Source organism: Betta splendens, chromosome 1 (assembly GCF_900634795.4).
Source record: "Betta splendens chromosome 1, fBetSpl5.4, whole genome shotgun sequence".
NCBI classification, from domain to species: domain Eukaryota; kingdom Metazoa; phylum Chordata; class Actinopteri; order Anabantiformes; family Osphronemidae; genus Betta; species Betta splendens.
The window spans coordinates 21,077,466-21,096,382 of record NC_040881.3 but is presented as its reverse complement, the minus strand read 5'-3'; the positions used below and the strand labels follow the sequence as shown (position 1 = coordinate 21,096,382).

The 18,917-nt window shown below is 43.3% G+C and overlaps 1 long non-coding RNA gene, 5 other non-coding genes and 3 pseudogenes across 6 annotated transcripts; all 9 read left to right on the top strand.

The window, feature by feature from the left end:
• The first annotated feature begins 3,960 nt into the window (after positions 1-3,960).
• On the top strand, positions 3,961-8,104 carry LOC114862278 (uncharacterized). Its single transcript, XR_003786941.3, has 4 exons — positions 3,961-6,411; positions 6,737-6,870; positions 7,375-7,541; positions 7,744-8,104. It is a non-coding gene; the product is annotated as an uncharacterized LOC114862278 (long non-coding RNA).
• Positions 8,105-12,547: 4,443 nt separating this feature from the next.
• Positions 12,548-12,666, top strand: LOC114864019 (5S ribosomal RNA). Its single transcript, XR_003787211.1, has one exon. It is a non-coding gene; the product is annotated as a 5S ribosomal RNA (ribosomal RNA).
• A 535-nt stretch (positions 12,667-13,201) lies between these two features.
• Positions 13,202-13,320, top strand: LOC114864651 (5S ribosomal RNA). Its single transcript, XR_003787377.1, has one exon. It is a non-coding gene; the product is annotated as a 5S ribosomal RNA (ribosomal RNA).
• Positions 13,321-13,854: 534 nt separating this feature from the next.
• Positions 13,855-13,972, top strand: LOC114864328 (5S ribosomal RNA; annotated as a pseudogene).
• Positions 13,973-14,506: 534 nt separating this feature from the next.
• Positions 14,507-14,625, top strand: LOC114863966 (5S ribosomal RNA). The gene has a single exon (XR_003787193.1). It is a non-coding gene; the product is annotated as a 5S ribosomal RNA (ribosomal RNA).
• Positions 14,626-15,156: 531 nt separating this feature from the next.
• Positions 15,157-15,275, top strand: LOC114864047 (5S ribosomal RNA). Its single transcript, XR_003787235.1, has one exon. It is a non-coding gene; the product is annotated as a 5S ribosomal RNA (ribosomal RNA).
• A 534-nt stretch (positions 15,276-15,809) lies between these two features.
• LOC114863956 (5S ribosomal RNA) lies at positions 15,810-15,928 on the top strand. The gene has a single exon (XR_003787190.1). It is a non-coding gene; the product is annotated as a 5S ribosomal RNA (ribosomal RNA).
• Positions 15,929-17,687: 1,759 nt separating this feature from the next.
• LOC114864189 (5S ribosomal RNA) lies at positions 17,688-17,806 on the top strand (annotated as a pseudogene).
• Positions 17,807-18,341: 535 nt separating this feature from the next.
• On the top strand, positions 18,342-18,460 carry LOC114864252 (5S ribosomal RNA; annotated as a pseudogene).
• Positions 18,461-18,917: the final 457 nt, after the last annotated feature.

Below are 18,917 nucleotides of genomic sequence, written 5' to 3'. Positions count from 1 at the left end.
CAGGTCTGCGCTTGCGATTTCTTTTACTAACGAACAAAAAAGATTTTTATTTTTATTCTACAGTTCCACACGTCCCTCTGTGAAAACATGATGGAGACAGATGACAGGACGTGGGTCCTTTCGTGAACAGATGTCAACGGGGTGGAGACTGGTGAACGACTTCTGACCCCATGTGACGTATTCACCTACTTTGCATACTTTAAAAAAAAAACTTTTTTTTATTCTGCCTGTCATGTGCAGCAAACAGTGAACTGGGTACCTCCACATTCTAATGACACACATTACACGCTTTCGTTTTTATTTTTATTTCAGAGGACGCTCTGACCCAACACTCAGCCTTACAGGAAGCCCTGCTTCCCTGTGGCTCACACACAGACATGATGTAGGTTCGATCAGAGGATATGAACCAGTGGTCATCGCACCTAAATCTGACCACAGACCATGTAAACAACATCACCCTCTGGAAGAAGCCATAGATGGCGTTACTGCAGACACCACTAAGCTACTGAATCATTGGATGCTACAGGCCACAAAGAGAGCCTGTCTAAATTACAGTTTGTTCAGACAAAGGTTATTTTCTGGGTCATTGTAATTACAGCTGATGGCAAATCCATCTCACCCAACAGAGTTGAAGCAATTTGAAACCTGCCTAAACCGTGCACGTATAAACAGCTTATCTTTTCTAGGTTTTCGTTTTTATTGTAGGAACTTCATTCTTAACTTTAATGTCTTTGAGGCCCCACTCAGGGTTCTGATGCAGACATCTTCATCGTCCACTTCTTGTCTCACGTGGACGTCTGAGGCTGAACAACGTTCACCGACCTCATGCTTGCTCTTCAGTTGGCTCCTACCTTGGGTCTTCCTGATCTGACCCTATGCGACCTTTCACTCAAACAGTGGATGAGAGATCAGGTTTTACGACTTCTGTTCTTTGTCCTCATACTGTGTCTTTGATTCTTTTGGAAAACATCACATCTTTCTACAGCTCGGTGGCTTAGATGCAACACCACCTTGCTCAACATGCTGAACATTACTATCAAGAGTCCGTCTTGAAGTCTGGCTTTTTGCTAAGACACTACTCTGCTCAGGCTGCAGAGTTGATCGCGTTGACTGAAGCTAGTAAACTAGCAGAAGGAGAGTCTGTTACCATCTACACAGACTCACAGACGCTCTGTGGAAGCATAGGAAGCTTTTGAAGTCTGATTGCAAACCTATCTCACTTCATGATTAGGTTCTGCTTTGCTGGACGCTATCCTGCTGCCTACAGCTAATGCTGTTTGTAACTGTCCAACATCAGTGACGACTTTGTTTCTGCCGACATGCAGCTGCAGACGCTGCTGCGAAGGTCGCTGCCCAACAACCCCTCCCTCACCTGATCCTCGTTTCCTCTCCTGATCCTTGTTCCCTCTCCAACTCTCTCTATCCTTTCCTTCCTCATCTCCCTGTGCTTTAAACATTTTCTACCTCACAGGAACGCAGACTCTGGCTAACGAATGGTTCCACCTGTAGCCATGGAGTCTGGTTTGGGCCTGATGACACGCCGTGCCGCCCAAACACCTTTTCCCCATAATTCAGATTTCCCAACAGGTGAAAGCAGGCGACAGGACCATTACACCATCCAACCAGGGCACTGGGTGATCGTTAAGGAGTTCAGGAGGAAGCACTGGGACTCCAAACGGTGGCGAGGCCACTTCCAGGTCCTTCTGACGACCCACACGGCTGTAAAGATCGCAGAGAGAGCGACTTGGATCCACTCCACTGCAAGAAGGTCCCGGATCCAACAGACGACCCTCCATCTACATCTACACCACACAAGAAAACCACCACTGACGAAAAGAATTGAGAAGAACGACCCTCGCTGTGCTCACACACGCACTGAGGCGATGCTGCGTTGACCATTCAGCTAAAGGTGTGAGCCAAGCGCCGCCTGAAGCTGCGCCGGTGAATCACACTATCAGACCATACATCTACACACACGTTCCTGAGAAAACACACACACGAGCAGCCTTGAGTTGCCGACGCTGGACGACGTGTAGACTCTTCACATCACGGGAGTGACAGTGACTCAGACGACATTGGGAGGAAACCTGGCGGTGATAACGAACCCCAAGTGTCTCTGTGATCAGCTGATCACAACCTGAAGAACCCCAACGAACTGTCAATACTTCAACACACAGGTTGGAAACAATCTAACGCTACTGTTCAACAGGAAGAAGCAGATTGTTACGAGACATCAATTGTAAACATGCTTTGTTAGACTTCATTTTATGTTACTTGGATTATTGCCTTTAGCATATGATATTTCTATGTAACTTTACACACTACTTTTGAATGAGAAAATTCACAACAACAACACTGAGTTTAAATATCCTGAAGTTGACTTGGTGTTTAATTTGCTCACAATCACTTTATTCACTGCTACAATTAGTTTTATCCTTCATTTACAGATGAAAGACAACACAAGCGGCAATATGCATCATCATTCTGGTTAAATCCCTGAATCTCCTATTCGCTCTAGACGCAAATGTACAATTAAAGATCCGAAAGCATTAAATCTATCTTAAGAATATATGAAACAGAACCCCACCGGAAACCTATGGCTATCATACATTAATTGTCTTTATTACATTACTATTGAATGGCCGTAGACACGTTGTTAGCAGAGAAAAGAGGCATTTGTGTTATGTTTGGAGAGGCAGGTTGTACTTACATCCTGAATAACACTGATTCTAATGGTATTGTGGCGAAGGCGCTACACGGCCTTCAGAGTCTTAGCTAACTCTGGTATAGATTCTTCCTCTTGGAATTGGCTAGACGAAATGTCTGGAAAATGGAAATCTGTTCTCATGTCCGCAGCTGTTTCCTTTATCATTGAGATGGCTGTGATTCTCTTGTTTGGTTTTTGCGTTATCCCACTGGTTAGAGGTCTCATCATGCGTGCGACCTCAGCAACACTCTCGTATGAAATGACACAATGCACTATGTTCAAAAACCCCAACTCTAATTTACTTAATGACTTTGACGATGATCTTAGGCTATCTGATCACAAAATATAATCTGATACAAATATGATTATGAGCTTATTTTCTTCACATGCCAATACAGAGGTTATTCTTGTATAACTACCCAAAAACAGCTCCCAACCTTTTGTCCCTTAGTTACTTCCATTTTATGTGAAGGTGTATTTTGAATCTTGATGAGTTAATACCCTTATTGTTTCATTTGCAAGGATCTTTTATTATTACAGAATGTGATGTTGACAATTTTTATTCCTTTATGGTTTGATTAATGTGTAATCAAAAGGGGGGAGTGTTATGGGAAAAATTGTCTCTTCCTTATTTTTATGTGTCTTCCTTATTTCTATGCATTTCTATGCAGTTATTATATGATTTATGACTTATGTTCTGCAATTAATATCTTGTGTTTTGTCTTACTGTATGCATTTGACATTTCACCTAGATTGTTCAATGGTTGTCTCTGCCAGAAAGACTCTCAACTCTAGCTCCCAAACCCAAGGTCGGGGAGTTGTGTCTCTGTCTGTTGAGACTAGGTGCTCCTTTCTCACAGATAGTTGGACGTCAGCAATGCAGGTGTGAGAAAGTAAAAATCTTCACACACACTGCGACAGGGAGGAGATGGTGCATGTAATTTGATTGGGTTAGAAAGACATTCCACCTTAGTCGGACAGAGAAGCTAAAAGGCAGAAGCAACTTTAGGATCGTGGGCTCTTTGCATCACACCTTCGTGGTGTGTGCACTGATCTCCCCAGCTGGTTTTTGGTTTGTTGATGTGCACGATCAACATCCATGCTTTTTATTTGCTTTCCCCATTATTTTTATTTTCTTTATTATTTCAATAAATCGCACAAAAGGACAACTCTCTCTCATCTACTTCTTTATGGAAAATTTCCACCACACCAGTTAAATTTTTAGGAAGAGATCTCATGTAGTTTAGATATTTGATGTATTTCCACTCCAGACGGAGTGCAGGTTACGTCTACAGACATTCTAAATAATCCCTCTTTTGTTGGTGTTAACTTCAGCTCAGCTGTGCTCTTATCATTGGCTGCTGAGGGGGGGGGCTGTAACTGAGGCCCTCACACAGGCTGCATCACAGCTTGTTTATGATTTCACACACACACACACACACACACTGACAAACTGACCTCAACTTCCCTCTTTTGGGATGAACACAGGTCTGCGCTTGCGATTTCTTTTCCTAACGAACAAAAAGATTTTTGATTTTTATTCTACAGTTCCACACGTCCCTCTGTGAAAACATGATGGAGACAGATGCAGGACGTGGGTCCTTTCGTGAACAGATGTCAACGGGGTGGAGACTGGTGAACGACTTCTGACCCCATGTGATGTATTCACCTACTTTGCATACTTTAGAAAACTTTTTTTTATTCTGCCTGTCATGTGCAGCAAACAGTGAACTGGGTACCTCCACATTCTAATGACACACATTACACGCTGTTGTTTTTATTTTTATTTTTCAGAGGACGCTCTGAGCCAACACTCAGCCTTACAGGAAGCCCTGTTTCCCTGTGGCTCACACACAGACATGATGTAGGTTCAATCAGAGGATGTGAACCAGTGGTCATCACACCTAAATCTGACCACAGACCATGTGAACAACAACACCCTCTTAAAGGAAGCCATAGATGGTGTTACTGCAGACACCACTAAGCTACTGAAACATTGGATGCTACAGGCCACAAAGAGAGCCTGTCTAAATTACACTTTGTTCAGACAAAGGTTATTTTCTGGGTCATTGTAATTACAGCTGATGGCAAATCCATCTCACCCAACAGAGTTGAAGCAATTTGAAACCTGCCTAAACCGTGCACGTATAAACAGCTGATGTCTTTTCTAGGTTTTTGTTCTTATTGTAGGACTTTCGTTCCTAACTTTACTGTCTTTGAGGCCCCACTCAGGGTTCTGATGCAGACGTCTTCATCGTCCACTTCTTGTCTCACGTGGACGTCTGAGGCTGAACAACGTTCACTGACCTCATGCTTGCTCTTCAGGCTCCTACTTTGGGTCTTCCTGATCTGACCCTACGCGACCTTTCACTCAAACAGTGGATGAGAAATCAGGTTGTACGACTTCTGTTCTTTTGTCCTCATACTGTGTCTTTGATTCTTTTGAAAAACATCACATCTTTCCACAGCTCGACGGCTTAGATACAACACCACCTTACTCAACATGCTGAACGTTACTATCAAGAGGTCGTCTTGAAGTCTGGCACTTTGCTAAGACACTACTCTGCTCAGGCTGCAGAGTTGATTGTGTTGACTGAAGCTATTAAACTAGCAGAAGGAGAGTCTGTTACCATCTACACAGACTCACAGACGCTCTGTGGAAGCATGGGAAGCTTTGAAGTCTGATTGCAAACCTATCTTACATCATGATAAGGTTCTGCTTTGCTGGACGCTGTCCTGCCACCTACAGCTAATGCTGTTTGTAACTGTCCAACATCAGTGACGACTTTGTTTGTGCCGACATGCAGCTGCAGACGCTGCTGCGAAGGTCACTGCCCAACAACCCCTCCCTCTCCTGATCCTCGTTTCCTCTCCTGATCCTTGTTCCCTCTCCAACTCTCTCTATCCTTTCCTTCCTCTCTCCCTGTGCTTTAAACATTTTGTACCTCACAGGAACGCAGACTCTGGCTGACGAATGGTTCCACCTGTAGCCATGGAGTCTGGTTTGGGCCTGATGGCAGCCGTGCCGCCCAAACACCTTTTCCCCACAATTCAGATTTCCAACAGGTGAAAACAGGCGACAGGACCATTACACCATCCAACGAGGGGACTGGCGATCGTTAAGGAGTTCAGGAGGAAGCATTGGGACTCAAAACGGTGGCGAGGTCCCTTCCAGGTCCTTCTGACGACCCACACGGCTGTGAAGATCACAGAAAGAGTGACTTGGATCCACTCCATCCAGGAAGGTCCCGGATCCGACAGACGACCCTCCATCTACACCACACGGAGAATTCACCACTAACGAAAAGAATTAAGAAGGACGACCCTCGCTGTGCTCACACACGCACTGAGGCGAGGCTGCGTTGACCGTTCAGCTAAAGGTGTGAGCCAAGCGCCGCCTGAAGCTGCGCCGGTGAATCACACTATCAGACCATACATCTACACACACGCTCCTGAGAAAACACACACACGAGCAGCCTTGAGTTGCCGACGCTGGACGACGTGTAGACTCTTCACATCACGGGAGTGACAGTGACTCAGACGACATTGGGAGGAAACCTGACGGTGATAACGAACCCCAAGTGTCTCTGTGATCAGCTGATCACAACCATCCTTTTACGATGCAAACAAATCGTTAATGAGTGTACTCGACTTCTACAAGGGGACAGTCCACCAGATGACGCATTTCAAACAGTTCTAACAAGGTAAGAAAGTCCTAGGCTATTCTGTTCATTATCATTATCATGCACTAACTGTGGTCAAGCTAGCACGCTATTCGCAGATTCGCTACTGGGTGCACAAAAATGTACTCAGATTTTTACAGTACTACTGCAGAAGCGTTGCATACATGCATACATTAACAATTTATTAATTGTTATAAGTTCTTAAAGTGGTATTGTCATGTCAGTAGTTATAGCATGCTTTGCAACAAAAAAGAACAAACATATATACAGTATATATGTTTACTGTATGTGTATGATAAGGGTAAATCCGTCCTGTTTAATATATACATTTTTTCACATATTTCAGAATGGAAACCCTTAAACGCTGTCTGGAATGCTCAAGAGGGAGGTTGATGGATGCAACAGCAGTACAAGACATCCTTGAAAACATTGAGAAATATACTCAGGAGGTCAAGGAAATGCAACAGGGGGCTCAACAAGGTACTAACTGCAGACTGACAAGTGAAATCTTGTTTTTCAGGCCTTTATAATTACAAAGACAAACTGCATACTACATGCTAATTCATTACCTATTTGTTTAATTATGTGGGAATTACACTCATCAACACATGGAGGTGTGTGTTTACGCAGAACTGTTATGAAGGTGTCGTTATGTAAGTTTTGCTTTGTTCAGCAGCTGTTCGGTTGCTTTATCAATAATTGTTAAAACGTCTATGCCTCTGCTCTTTAGGGGACTAATGTTTTAGCTAGCTAGCTGCGCTAATACAGCGTGACAGTACGGTCACTTAGAACTTTTCAGCGGACCTAATTTAGTTCCCGTTTTCTTTGCCACCCTGTATATGAAGAAGTAATTGCACTTTAGTGAGCAGAGCGAGGTATATGTTGAAACCTGTTACGCTCTGTTGCTGTTTAGTGTACTGTAATATGTATTTTGAGACTTAAAACTATTTCACTAATTTCATGTCATTTGTTTTATTTCCACAGTGCTTATAGACACAAGCTGTTACGGCGATAAAGAGGCACGTGATGGCTGGACTGTCATGCGAGGTGGTGTCAGCAAAAGTAAAACTCACAAGTCATAGAGTCAATTGACTCTCTGCATATTCGTTGAACCGAGGGCTGCTTGAAGTGCTGTTTCTGTTGTAATAGAGGTGAGGTCAGGAAAATAACTTTTCTTAAATATGACATATATAGATGCTTCAGTCGAACAAGTCTGTCACAAACAAGTAATTCCTTTTCCTAGAGATGTGTTTTGATCATTTATCATTATCAAACATGTGATCACATGACTTTTACTGGCTAATGAATTATGCCTTCTACATTAAACAATTACTGTCTTTTTGTCCTCTACAGATTAACGTGCACACGCATCATAGACCAGAAGCACAAGTGGCCATTGGTTTTAATGCTGTCAACTAGGGCTCAAGCATGCATTAAAGAGTCCATTTACCTAAGATGATGTGGTTGTTATTGCTCCTGATACAAAGTTTTCTGTGTGTACACTTAATGTCACTTTTCACAAAGACAAATTCTGTAACATCTGTTTTCTCTGTTTGATTATGGCAGGTAATGTTTATATTAGTGTTTAGAAAGATAAAAGAAGGTACAGTACTGGGTTGTATAGCACCGACGCCTGTGTGGTTACGTGTAACACTTGACTATTTTAAATAGATTTCAGTATTCCCCAGTAAATAAAAAAAATTCTACAAATGTCCACAGTTACGTCTGTATTTTACAGTAGAGGTACATGATCTGTTTCATCTTTTGCATTGTAGAATGTGACACATTATGTAATTGGGGTGTAACATTTCTAAACAATGTCAGATTAGACCTTGTCATGGTGTTGGTATAATCAGGACATATAATATCCAGCATATAGTATTAGAGACCAGGAAGATCATCAGTGCTGATGAAGATCGGGTGAACAGCGCTGGGGACTAAGCAGGTAAGCAAGGTTTCGGCTACATCTTCCCGAAGATCAAGGGAAAATTCACCTCCCAAATGATATCTGAATGAAGCATAGCCTCTGGTGGAAGAAGCGTGTCTATGTGTGGGGACCACTTCAGGTCCAAGGAGCTTGTGGACCCTAGGAACTCCTCTTAAAGTCCACCGTAATCTTCATAGTCTAGAGCGTGTTGAGCTCCAGCTGGTTCTTTTGTGTAGAGGAAGAACAGTGGGGAGAGGACACATCCCTGTGGTGCGCCTGTGCTGATGGAAAGCTGTATAACAAACTTTTCTGAGTGAAATAATTGCCATTAGGACACAAGTGCTAGATGTTATGACAGCACATAGCGGAATAAAAATAATTTAGTGGTCTTTGGAAAAACCAGTGAAAGCAAAAGTGCAGTTAGAAGGATTTGATTTAGATTTTTGACTTAGATTTGAGTGATGGATACCAACAATAGAAAAACATACAGTAGCTTGGATTGAAATTCCAATAATCAATGTTTTACCAATAATAATCACTGTTTGCTTTGGGAATGTATGAGTCTGGTTGTGGATATTTCATAATTAATTACACAATAAATCTGTGAATGTTCGTTTTAGACTGTGAAACGAACTGTTTTGGTGAATGAGCCTAATGTATGTTGCGTTCAACGCAGGTACGAGGGTTTCTCTGGTTTCCGAGTCATCCCGTAGCTCGAGTCTGGAGGTACTTTACTGACCTCAAATAATTGAGGGAAAAACCAGCTTCGCCAATCAAAATGTACAAAACAAAAATCCTATTAAACTAGTTGTACTTTGCGTGTTGTCTTCGCAATAGTCCTGGTACAATAGTTTGTGGATGTACCGCAAATGACTTGAAGAAGCACTTAATCCTCAGTGTATTGCGGCGGGACCGTAGTTTCTCCGATTTCGTGTAAACGCAACTTAGTCCAACCGAGCAAGCGTTTTTTACGCATGCTGTTTTGCAGCCGAACGGGCGTATTTTACGCCTGCTTTTTTTGCAGCCGAACGGGCGTATTTTACGCCTGCAATGTCCAGCCAAGCAAGCGTAAATTACGCATGCTTTGAGACAGCAACGAGACACCTGTTTTTTACGCTTGCCTTTATTACATTACATGCGTATTTTGCACCCGTTAATGTAATCGCGCGTAATTTACGGGCGTTCTGTGTGTCTTACGCATGCTTTTTGCGCATGCTTATGCCCAGATCAAGCGCATGAATAGTTTGATACGGACTGATTGGCCTTCCATACTAGCCCCACTTCACACTCCTTTACACGCTTCTTTCCCTGTGAGCGCCAGACACGCGCGCTCCATTCAAAGGGCTCACCGGCACACGCGCGCAGCTGTGCCACCTCACCACGCCCCTAAAGGGGGGCGCTCTCCTCCTCCTTTCTCTTTCTCTCTCTCTCACTCACTCACACACACACACACACACACACACACACACACACACACACACACACACACACACACACACACACACACAACCCTCTTATCTCAGGTAACGCGCATACACATACAGAACGCCAGACGAACACACATAAGATTAAGTTGTGATTTGCTGAGTTATTCAAGATAGTGTTGACACTAGAGTTAATATTAATTGTTTAATAAAGCGTTCATAATTTAACTGGTCGTTGTCTGTGATTATTTGTATATGGTTTTGCAGCACTAGTGGATTGAGTCGGCTATGGTACGGAGTTCATCCTTCAACTAACTTAAATACAAATGAGACTGTATTGGCTATTCCAAATCGGTTATTGGTCCCTGGAAACAGCGTGGTGCCCCGTAAACTAAGTAATTAATAATTCAATTAATAATTATTAAAGCAATAATAGTAAGTGTTTCACTTGCCAAACTATAGACATTTGTCGTATAGTTATATATATTTAAGCTAATAACCAAGATTTGTGAATCTAAATTATAAACATATAATTGGTATCTCCACTCAGGAGCTATAAAACCAATTATTATAATTTGTGCTCCTCGCATATCACCAACACTGGTATAAATAAAAGAACATATGGAGACATTCCAAACTATACAAACAAGATCCGGCTGAGAAGAGGTCAGGCATGTGTCTGAGAAGCACTTTTTGGTTGAGCTTTGAGGCAATGTTCGAGGTGTCCTTGCTGGTGATGAGCCCATACGTCTGTGTGTGTGTGTGTGTGTGTGTGTGTGTGTGTGTGTGTGTGTGTGTGTGTGTGTGTGTGTGTGTGTGTGTGTGTGTGTGTGTGTCTGAGCAAACAGATGTAGAAGAAGCAATGACATGTATGAAGAGATGCACTTGCACCTGCTGCGTAATGCGCTTGTGCTCAAAAGGAGAAGTATTTGGTGAACCACTCCTGCTTCAGGCCCTCTGTCCCCCTTGGCTCCAGGAATGGACCCCTGCAGAACACAGAGAAGAACCACCGAAGGAAAAGTTAGGGAGTTACTGGTTGTCGGTGTAAGAACTTGGAAGAAATTAGATACAATGTCACAAACGTTTTTCTAATCTCTGATCTGAACCAGTGCTTTAAATGGTCCATCACAGCAGCCTCATTAGTGAACAGACTCAATAAAGTCTAACATCCATTTATATTTAAACAGGACAAGGCAACAACATAAATAGAATATAGAATAATATTTGGTCTAGAAGAAAACTGTTCTAGTTACATATTAATCAAACTTAGTTTGATTAATGTCTTGAATCTGTATTCAGAGTGTGTGGACTCCACACCTGATTGACTGGGCCTGTAGATGTGCATGGGGCTCCTGGCAGGGGGGTACACGTATCGGATGCCCGTCTGCGCCGACGGGCGGCGGGGCAGTGGGCGCGGGGGTCGGGGGGATGCAGGACGTCCGGGCCCGGGCGGGGCGGGGGAGGGGAGGGAGGGGGAGGAATGCTGGCCGAGGGAGAGGGACGTGTGCTTGTGCAGAAGGGAGGAGGTGGAGTAGTGCGGGGCGGCCTGAGGATGGGAGGAGGACTGTTGGGGGAGGGTGGAGGAGGAGTGCTGCTGGACGGAGGAGGAGGAAGAGGAGGATGACGAGGAGTGGGGCAGGAAGACGCTCCTGTCGTAGCTGCCGCCGCCGCCGCCGCCGGGAATGCTGGTGACGAGCGGGGGCGACTCCCCGCGCTTCTGTGGGAGAGCAGAGCCACATGTTACAGATGGTATAGGAGTTGTGTTACATGAAGTGGCAGGTCAGACCCAGGGAGCTCTGTCACAGCCTGTACTGCGCTAATACTCTGTAAACAAAGGCGGTGAATGACAGTCTGAGCTCGAACGTTCTACTGATTCATGCTGCGGAAGCCGAGGTTGGCCTCAGCCCAGCGGACCCTTCTGGCTGGAAGGAGTCTTGTTTTGATGAACGCATACGGCGCACACACACACACACACACACACGCACGCACGCACACACACGCACGCACACACACACACACGGGCATGCACACACACGCACGCACACACACACACACAAATGTACGGCATAAATGTACAGTTGCATATGCCGTGGTTTAAACTAGTTTTCTTATGTCCTGAAAAGCTCAAAAACGATGTTTTAGTGTTTCTGCATTGGTTTCCTTCAGAATAGCTTCTAATGGTCATGTTCTGATTCCAGAATACTTTAAAACAGGTCAATACACCCTAAAAGCATAGTTGCATATGGCGTGGTTTAAACTAATTTTGTAAGCTTTTACATTTCTCCTCAACCCTAGCAGAGCGGCCTGTTTGCTCAGGTCCACATTATACTGCACCGTGTTATGGAAAAAGTGTTTTCTTTCTTATTGTATGCAGTTATTGTATGATTTATGAGTTATCTTATGCAATAATATCTTGTGTTTTTATTACTTTTGTTTTATGTATTTGACATTTCACCTAGATTGTTTAATTATTTGTTAACTCAATAATTGCATCGTTCTTAGACAACAGACGCTATTACCTGCAAGAATTTTCTGTTTTCAGTCACAGTGCTGCTTTTGCTTTGTTCACAGTTCATGCCTATGGTCGTTGACACATTACAAGTAATGATTTTGGCTTTTCTCTATTTGATTTGTTTAAAGGGAGAGCGAGATACAAAAAAGTGGATATTGTGTTTAAGGCCAAAATGGCCACCTTCTGTGGACGTCCCAAAATGTTCTAAGTCTTTTATAAACGCCACATTCAGGCAAGTGGATGCAACGACGTGGCTTGCCAAGCTTAAAAGAGCTCCTGTCACTCTCTCCTCTCGCTTACGGCCATACCACCCTGAGCATGCCCGATCTCGTCTGATCTCGGAGGCTTAGCAGGGTCGGGCCTGGTTAATACTTGGATGGGAGACCGCCTGGGAATACCAGGTGCTGTAAGCTTTTACATTTCTCCTCACCCATAGCAGGGGTCGCTGTTTTCTCAGGTCCACATTATACTGCACCGTGTTATGGGAAAAGTGTTTTCTTTCTTATTCTATGCAGTTATGTTACGATTTATGAGGTATCATTTGCAATAATATCTTGTGTTTTTTATTACTTGTATTTTATGTATTTGACATTTCACCTAGATTGTTCAATTATTTGTTAACTCAATATTTGCATCGCTCTTAGACAACAGACGCTATTACCTGCAAAAATATTCTGTTTTCAGTCACAGTGCTGCTTTTGCTTTGTTCACAGTTCATGCCTATGGTCGGTGACACATTACAAGTAATGATTTTGGCGTCTCTCTATTTGTTTTGTTTAAAGGGAGAGCGAAATACAAAAAAGGGGATATTGCGTTTAAGGCCAAAATGTCCACCTTCTGTGTACGTCCCAAAATGTTCTAAGTCTTTTATAAACGCCACATTCAGGCAAGTGGATGCAACGACGTGGCTTGCCAAGCTTAAAAGGGCTCCTGTCACTCTCTGCTCTCGCTTACGGCCATACCACCCTGAGCACGCCTGATCTCGTCTGATCTCGGAAGCTAAGCAGTGTCGGGCCTGGTTAGTACTTGGATGGGAGACCGCCTGGGAATACCAGGTGCTGTAAGCTTTTACATTTCTCCTCACCCATAGCAGGGGGCGCTGTTTTCTCAGGTCCACATTATACTGCACCGTGTTATGGGAAAAGTGTTTTCTTTCTTATTGTATGCAGTTATTGTATGATTTATGAGTTATCTTCTGCAATAATATCTTGTGTTTTTATTACTTGTATTTTATGTATTTGACATTTCACCTAGATTGTTCAATTATTTGTTAACTCAATAATTGCATCGTTCTTAGACAACAGACGCTATTACCTGCAAGAATTTTCTGTTTTCAGTCACAGAGCTGCTTTTGCTTTGTTCACAGTTCATGCCTATGGTCGGTGAACCATTACAAGTAATGACTTTGGCTTCTCTCTATTTGATTTGTTTAAAGGGAGAGCGAAATACAAAAAAGGGGATATTATGTTTAAGGCCAAAATGGCCACCTTCTGTGTTTGTCCCAAAATGTTCTAAGTCCTTTATAAACGCCACATTAAGGCAAGTGGATGCAACAGCGTGGCTTGCAAAGCTTAAAAGAGCTCCTTTCAGTCTCTGCTCTAGCTTACGGCCATACCATATGAGCACGCCCGATCTCGTCTGATCTCAGAAGCTAAGCAGGGTCGGGCCTGTTTATTACTTGGATGGGAGACTGCCTTGGAATACCAGGTGCTGTAAGCTTTTACATTTCTCCTCAACCCTAGCAGAGCGGCCTGTTTGCTCAGGTCCACATTATACTGCACCGTGTTATGGGAAAAGTGTTCTCTTTTTTATTGTATGCAGTTATTGTATGATTTATGAGTTATCTTCTGCAATAATATCTTGTGTTTTTTATTACTTTTATTTTATGTATTTGACATTTCACCTAGATTGTTTAATTATTTGTTAACTCAATAATTGCATCGTTCTTAGACAACAGACGCTATTACCTGCAAGAATTTTCTGTTTTCAGTCACAGTGCTGCTTTTGCTTTGTTCACAGTTCATGCCTATGGTCGGTGACACATTACAAGTAATGATTTTGGCTTTCTCTATTTGATTTGTTTAAAGGGAGCGCGAGATACAAAAAAGTGGATATTGTGTTTAAGGCCAAATTGGCCACCTTCTGTGTACGTCCCAAAATGTTCTAAGTCTTTTATAAACGCCACATTCAGGCAAATGGATGCAACGACGTGGCTTGCCAAGCTTAAAAGAGCTCCTGTCACTCTCTCCTCTCGCTTACGGCCATACCACCCTGAGCACGCCCGATCTCGTCTGATTTCCGAAGTTAAGCAGGTTCGGGCCTGGTTAGTACTTGGATGGGAGACCGCCTGGGAATACCAGGTGCTGTAAGCTTTTACATTTCTCCTCAACCCTAGCAGGGTGCGCTGTTTGCTCAGGTCTACATTATACTGCACCGTGTTATGGGAAAAGTGTTTTCTTTCTTATTGTATGCAGTTATTGTATGATTTATGAGGTATCTTCTGCAATAATATCTTGTGTTTTTTATTACTTGTATTTTATGTATTTGACATTTCACCTAGATTGTTCAATTTTTGATAACTCAATAATTGCATCGTTCTTAGACAACAGACGCTATTTCCTGCGAGAATTTTCTGTTTTCATTCACAGAGCTGCTTTTGCTTTGTTCACAGTTCATGCCTATGGTCGGTGACACATTACAAGTAATGACTTTGGCTTCTCTCTATTTGATTTGTTTAAAGGGAGAGCGAAATACAAAAAAGGGGATATTGTGTTTAGGGCAAAATGGCCACCTTCTGTGTACGTCCCAGAATGTTCTAAGTCCTTTATATACGCCACATTCAGGCAAGTGGATGAAACGGCGTGGCTTGCCAAGCTTAAAAGAGCTCCTGTCACTCTGCTCTTGCTTTTGGCCATACCACCCTGAGCACGCCTGATCTCGTCTGATCTCGGAGGCTTAGCAGGGTCGGGCCTGGTTAGTACTTGGATGGGAGACCGCCTGGGAATACCAGGTGCTGTAAGCTTTTACATTTCTCCTCACCCATAGCAGGGGGCGCTGTTTTCTCAGGTCCACATTATACTGCACCGTGTTATGGGAAAAGTGTTCTCTTTCTTATCCTATGCAGTTATGTTACGATTTATGAGGTATCATTTGCAATAATATCTTGTGTTTTTATTACTTGTATTTTATGTATTTGACATTTCACCTAGATTGTTCAATTATTTGTTAACTCAATAATTGCATCGTTCTTAGACAACAGACGCTATTACCTGCAAGAATTTTCTGTTTTCAGTCACAGAGCTGCTTTTGCTTTGTTCACAGTTCATGCCTATGGTCGGTGAACCATTACAAGTAATGACTTTGGCTTCTCTCTATTTGATTTGTTTAAAGAGAGAGCGAAATACAAAAAAGGGGATATTATGTTTAAGGCCAAAATGGCCACCTTCTGTGTACGTCCCAAAATGTTCTAAGTCCTTTATAAACGCCACATTCAGGCAAGTGGATGCAACAGCGTGGCTTGCCAAGCTTAAAAGAGCTCCTGTCACTCTCTGCTCTCGCTTACGGCCATACCACCCTGAGCACGCCCGATCTCGTCTGATTTCCGAAGTTAAGCAGGTTCGGGCCTGGTTAGTACTTGGATGGGAGACCGCCTGGGAATACCAGGTGCTGTAAGCTTTTACATTTCTCCTCAACCCTAGCAGGGGGCGCTGTTTGCTCAGGTCTACAATATACTGCACCGTGTTATGGGAAAAGTGTTTTCTTTCTTATTGTATGCAGTTATTGTATGATTTATGAGGTATCATCTGCAATAATATCTTGTGTTTTTATTACTTGTATTTTATGTATTTGACATTTCACCTAGATTGTTCAATTTTTGATAACTCAATAATTGCATCGTTCTTAGACAACAGACGCTATTTCCTGCAAGAATTTTCTGTTTTAAGATTAAGATTAAGAATGCCTTTATTAGTCCCACAGCGGGGAAATTCCCATCAGCAGCCAGGTTACCCGGCGCTAGTCCGACAGTGGAAGCAAATTGCAGTACAAACAGTAATAAAACGCACACACATACAGTATCACACAGTACAAGTGGAAACCTTGCTGGAATTTTTTCCTTGGGTTCATCAGGACAGATAGATAAGGTCGGAGAGCAGACGGTGAGACTGTAAGGAGGGGAGGGGGGGGGGGGTGTATCTGAATCAGTGTAGTGAAGTGTTGTTTATAGAAGTATGACCGAGGCCGACCAAGATGTTTACAGGTCAGTCCAACAGTTGTCCTTGAAGGGAGTCACAATAAGGGGAAGAGGATAGATAGAGGCACAGCTGGTAAGCTAGATTGGACCCGGGAAGGGAGGAGGGTGAGGGAGAAGGGACAGAGTAATACACAGCCAAATTTAATACATTTTAACAATCCATGACTAATTTGTCTAGATCAATACTCCAATCGGTCAGAACTCAGGGCTTCTTCGCCTCTTGTGGGACCATGGGTCACGCGTGACATCTCCTCAAGCCTGTCAGACACGGCTATCACCATATTCACCAAGTGTTCAGTCTGTCTGCAGATGTTATCCCTCAGTCTCTTGTCTTCCTCCGTACGGGCTGAGATCTTATTAGTCAGTCCTGTAATCCGGGCATCCGAACGGGCTGAGATGTTACAGATCAGTCCTTCAATCCGGGCAATCCTCTGGTGTAATTCCGTCAGCCGAGTAACCATGGCCCCCGTCGGCGTTTGCAGCTCCACAGCCGGTGGACACGCCAATGAGCCGGCCACAGATTTTCCAATCTTTCCAATCTTCCGATAAAGCAGGGCACCACCAAAGCCAATCATGAGTAGCCCAGTTATCAACGTCCAAAATATGAATAGATCATCTGCATCCTCGATGGACAGAGGCTCCAGACACAGGGGGCACCAGGAATCCCACGCGTCCCGCACGTAGCCGGAGGCAAAAGTCCCCAAGGGGCAGAGTGGTTCTCCCGGAGATTCTTTCCTTTGTGAAAACATTTTGTCCAATGCGCTGAGTGACCAGTTGATTAGCTCCATGTTCAAAAATGTTATTCCAGAATAGCAGATCAGGGTGCTCAGAAAAAGACAAGACAAGGACACTGCAAGCAAAAGCAGAGTGGGAGCAGAGAGAAAACACGTCTGCACTCCTCGAGAGGCGGAAGTAGAAGTCACAGAGCTGCTTTTGCTTTGTTCACAGTTCATGCCTATGGTCGGTGACACATTACAAGTAATGACTTTGGCTTCTCTCTATTTGATTTGTTTAAAGGGAGAGCGAAATACAAAAAAGGGGATATTGTGTTTAGGGCAAAATGGCCACCTTCTGTGTACGTCCCAGAATGTTCTAAGTCCTTTATAAACGCCACATTCAGGCAAATGGATGCAACGACGTGGCTTGCCAAGCTTAAAAGAGCTCCTGTCACTCTCTCCTCTCGCTTACGGCCATACCACCCTGAGCACGCCCGATCTCTTCTGATCTCGAAAGCTAAGCAGAGTCGGGCCTGGTTAGTACTTGGATGGGAGACCGCCTGGGAATAGCAGGTGATCTAAGCTTTTACATTTCTCCTTAACCCTAGCAGGGGGCGCTGTTTGCTCAGGTCTACATTATACTGCACCATGTTATTGTAAAAGTGTTTTCTTTCTTATTCTATGCAGTTATTGGACGATTTATGAGGTATCTTCTGCAATTAATATCTTGTGTTTTTTATTACTTGTATTTTATGTATTTGACATTTCACCTAGATTGTTCAATTATTGGTTAACTCAATAATTGCATCGTTCTTAGACAACAGACGCTATTACCTGCAAAAATATTCTGTTTCAGTCACAGTGCTGCTTTTGCTTTGTTCACAGTTCATGCCTATGGTCGGTGACACATTACAAGTAATGATTTTGGCTTCTCTCTAGTTGTTTTGTTTAAAGGGAGAGCGAAATACAAAAAAGGGGATATTGTGTTTAAGGCCAAAACGGCCACCTTCTGTGTACGTCCCAAAATGTTCTGAGTCCTTTATAAACGCCACATTCAGGCAAGTGGATGCAACGGCGTGGCTTGCGAAGCTTAAAAGACCTCCTGTCACTTTCTGCTCTCGCTTACGGCCATACCACCCTGAGCAAGTCCGATCCCGTCTGATCTCGAAAGCTAAGCAGAGTCGGGCCTGGTTAGTACTTGGATGGGAGACCGCCTGGGAATACCAGGTGATCTAAACTTTTACATTTCTCCTTAATCCTAGCAGGGGGTGCTGTTTTCTCAGGTCCACATTATACTGCACCGTGTTATGGGAAAAGTGTTTTCTTTCTTATTGTATGCAGTTATTGGACAATTTATGAGGTATGTTCTGAAATTAATATCTTGTGTTTTTTTTACTTGTATTTTATGTATTTGACATTTCACCTAGATTGTTCAATTATTTGTTAAGGCAATAATTGCATCGTTCTTAGACAACAGACGCTATTACCTGCAAAAATATTCTGTTTTCAGTCACAGTGCTGCTTTTGCTTTGTTCACAGTTCAGGCCTATGGTCGGTGACACATTACACGTAATGATTTTGGCTTCTCTCTAGTTGTTTTGTTTAAAGGGAGAGCGAAATACAAAAAAGGGGATATTGTGTTTAAGGCCAAAACGGCCACCTTCTATGTACATCCCAAAATGTTCTAAGTCCTTTA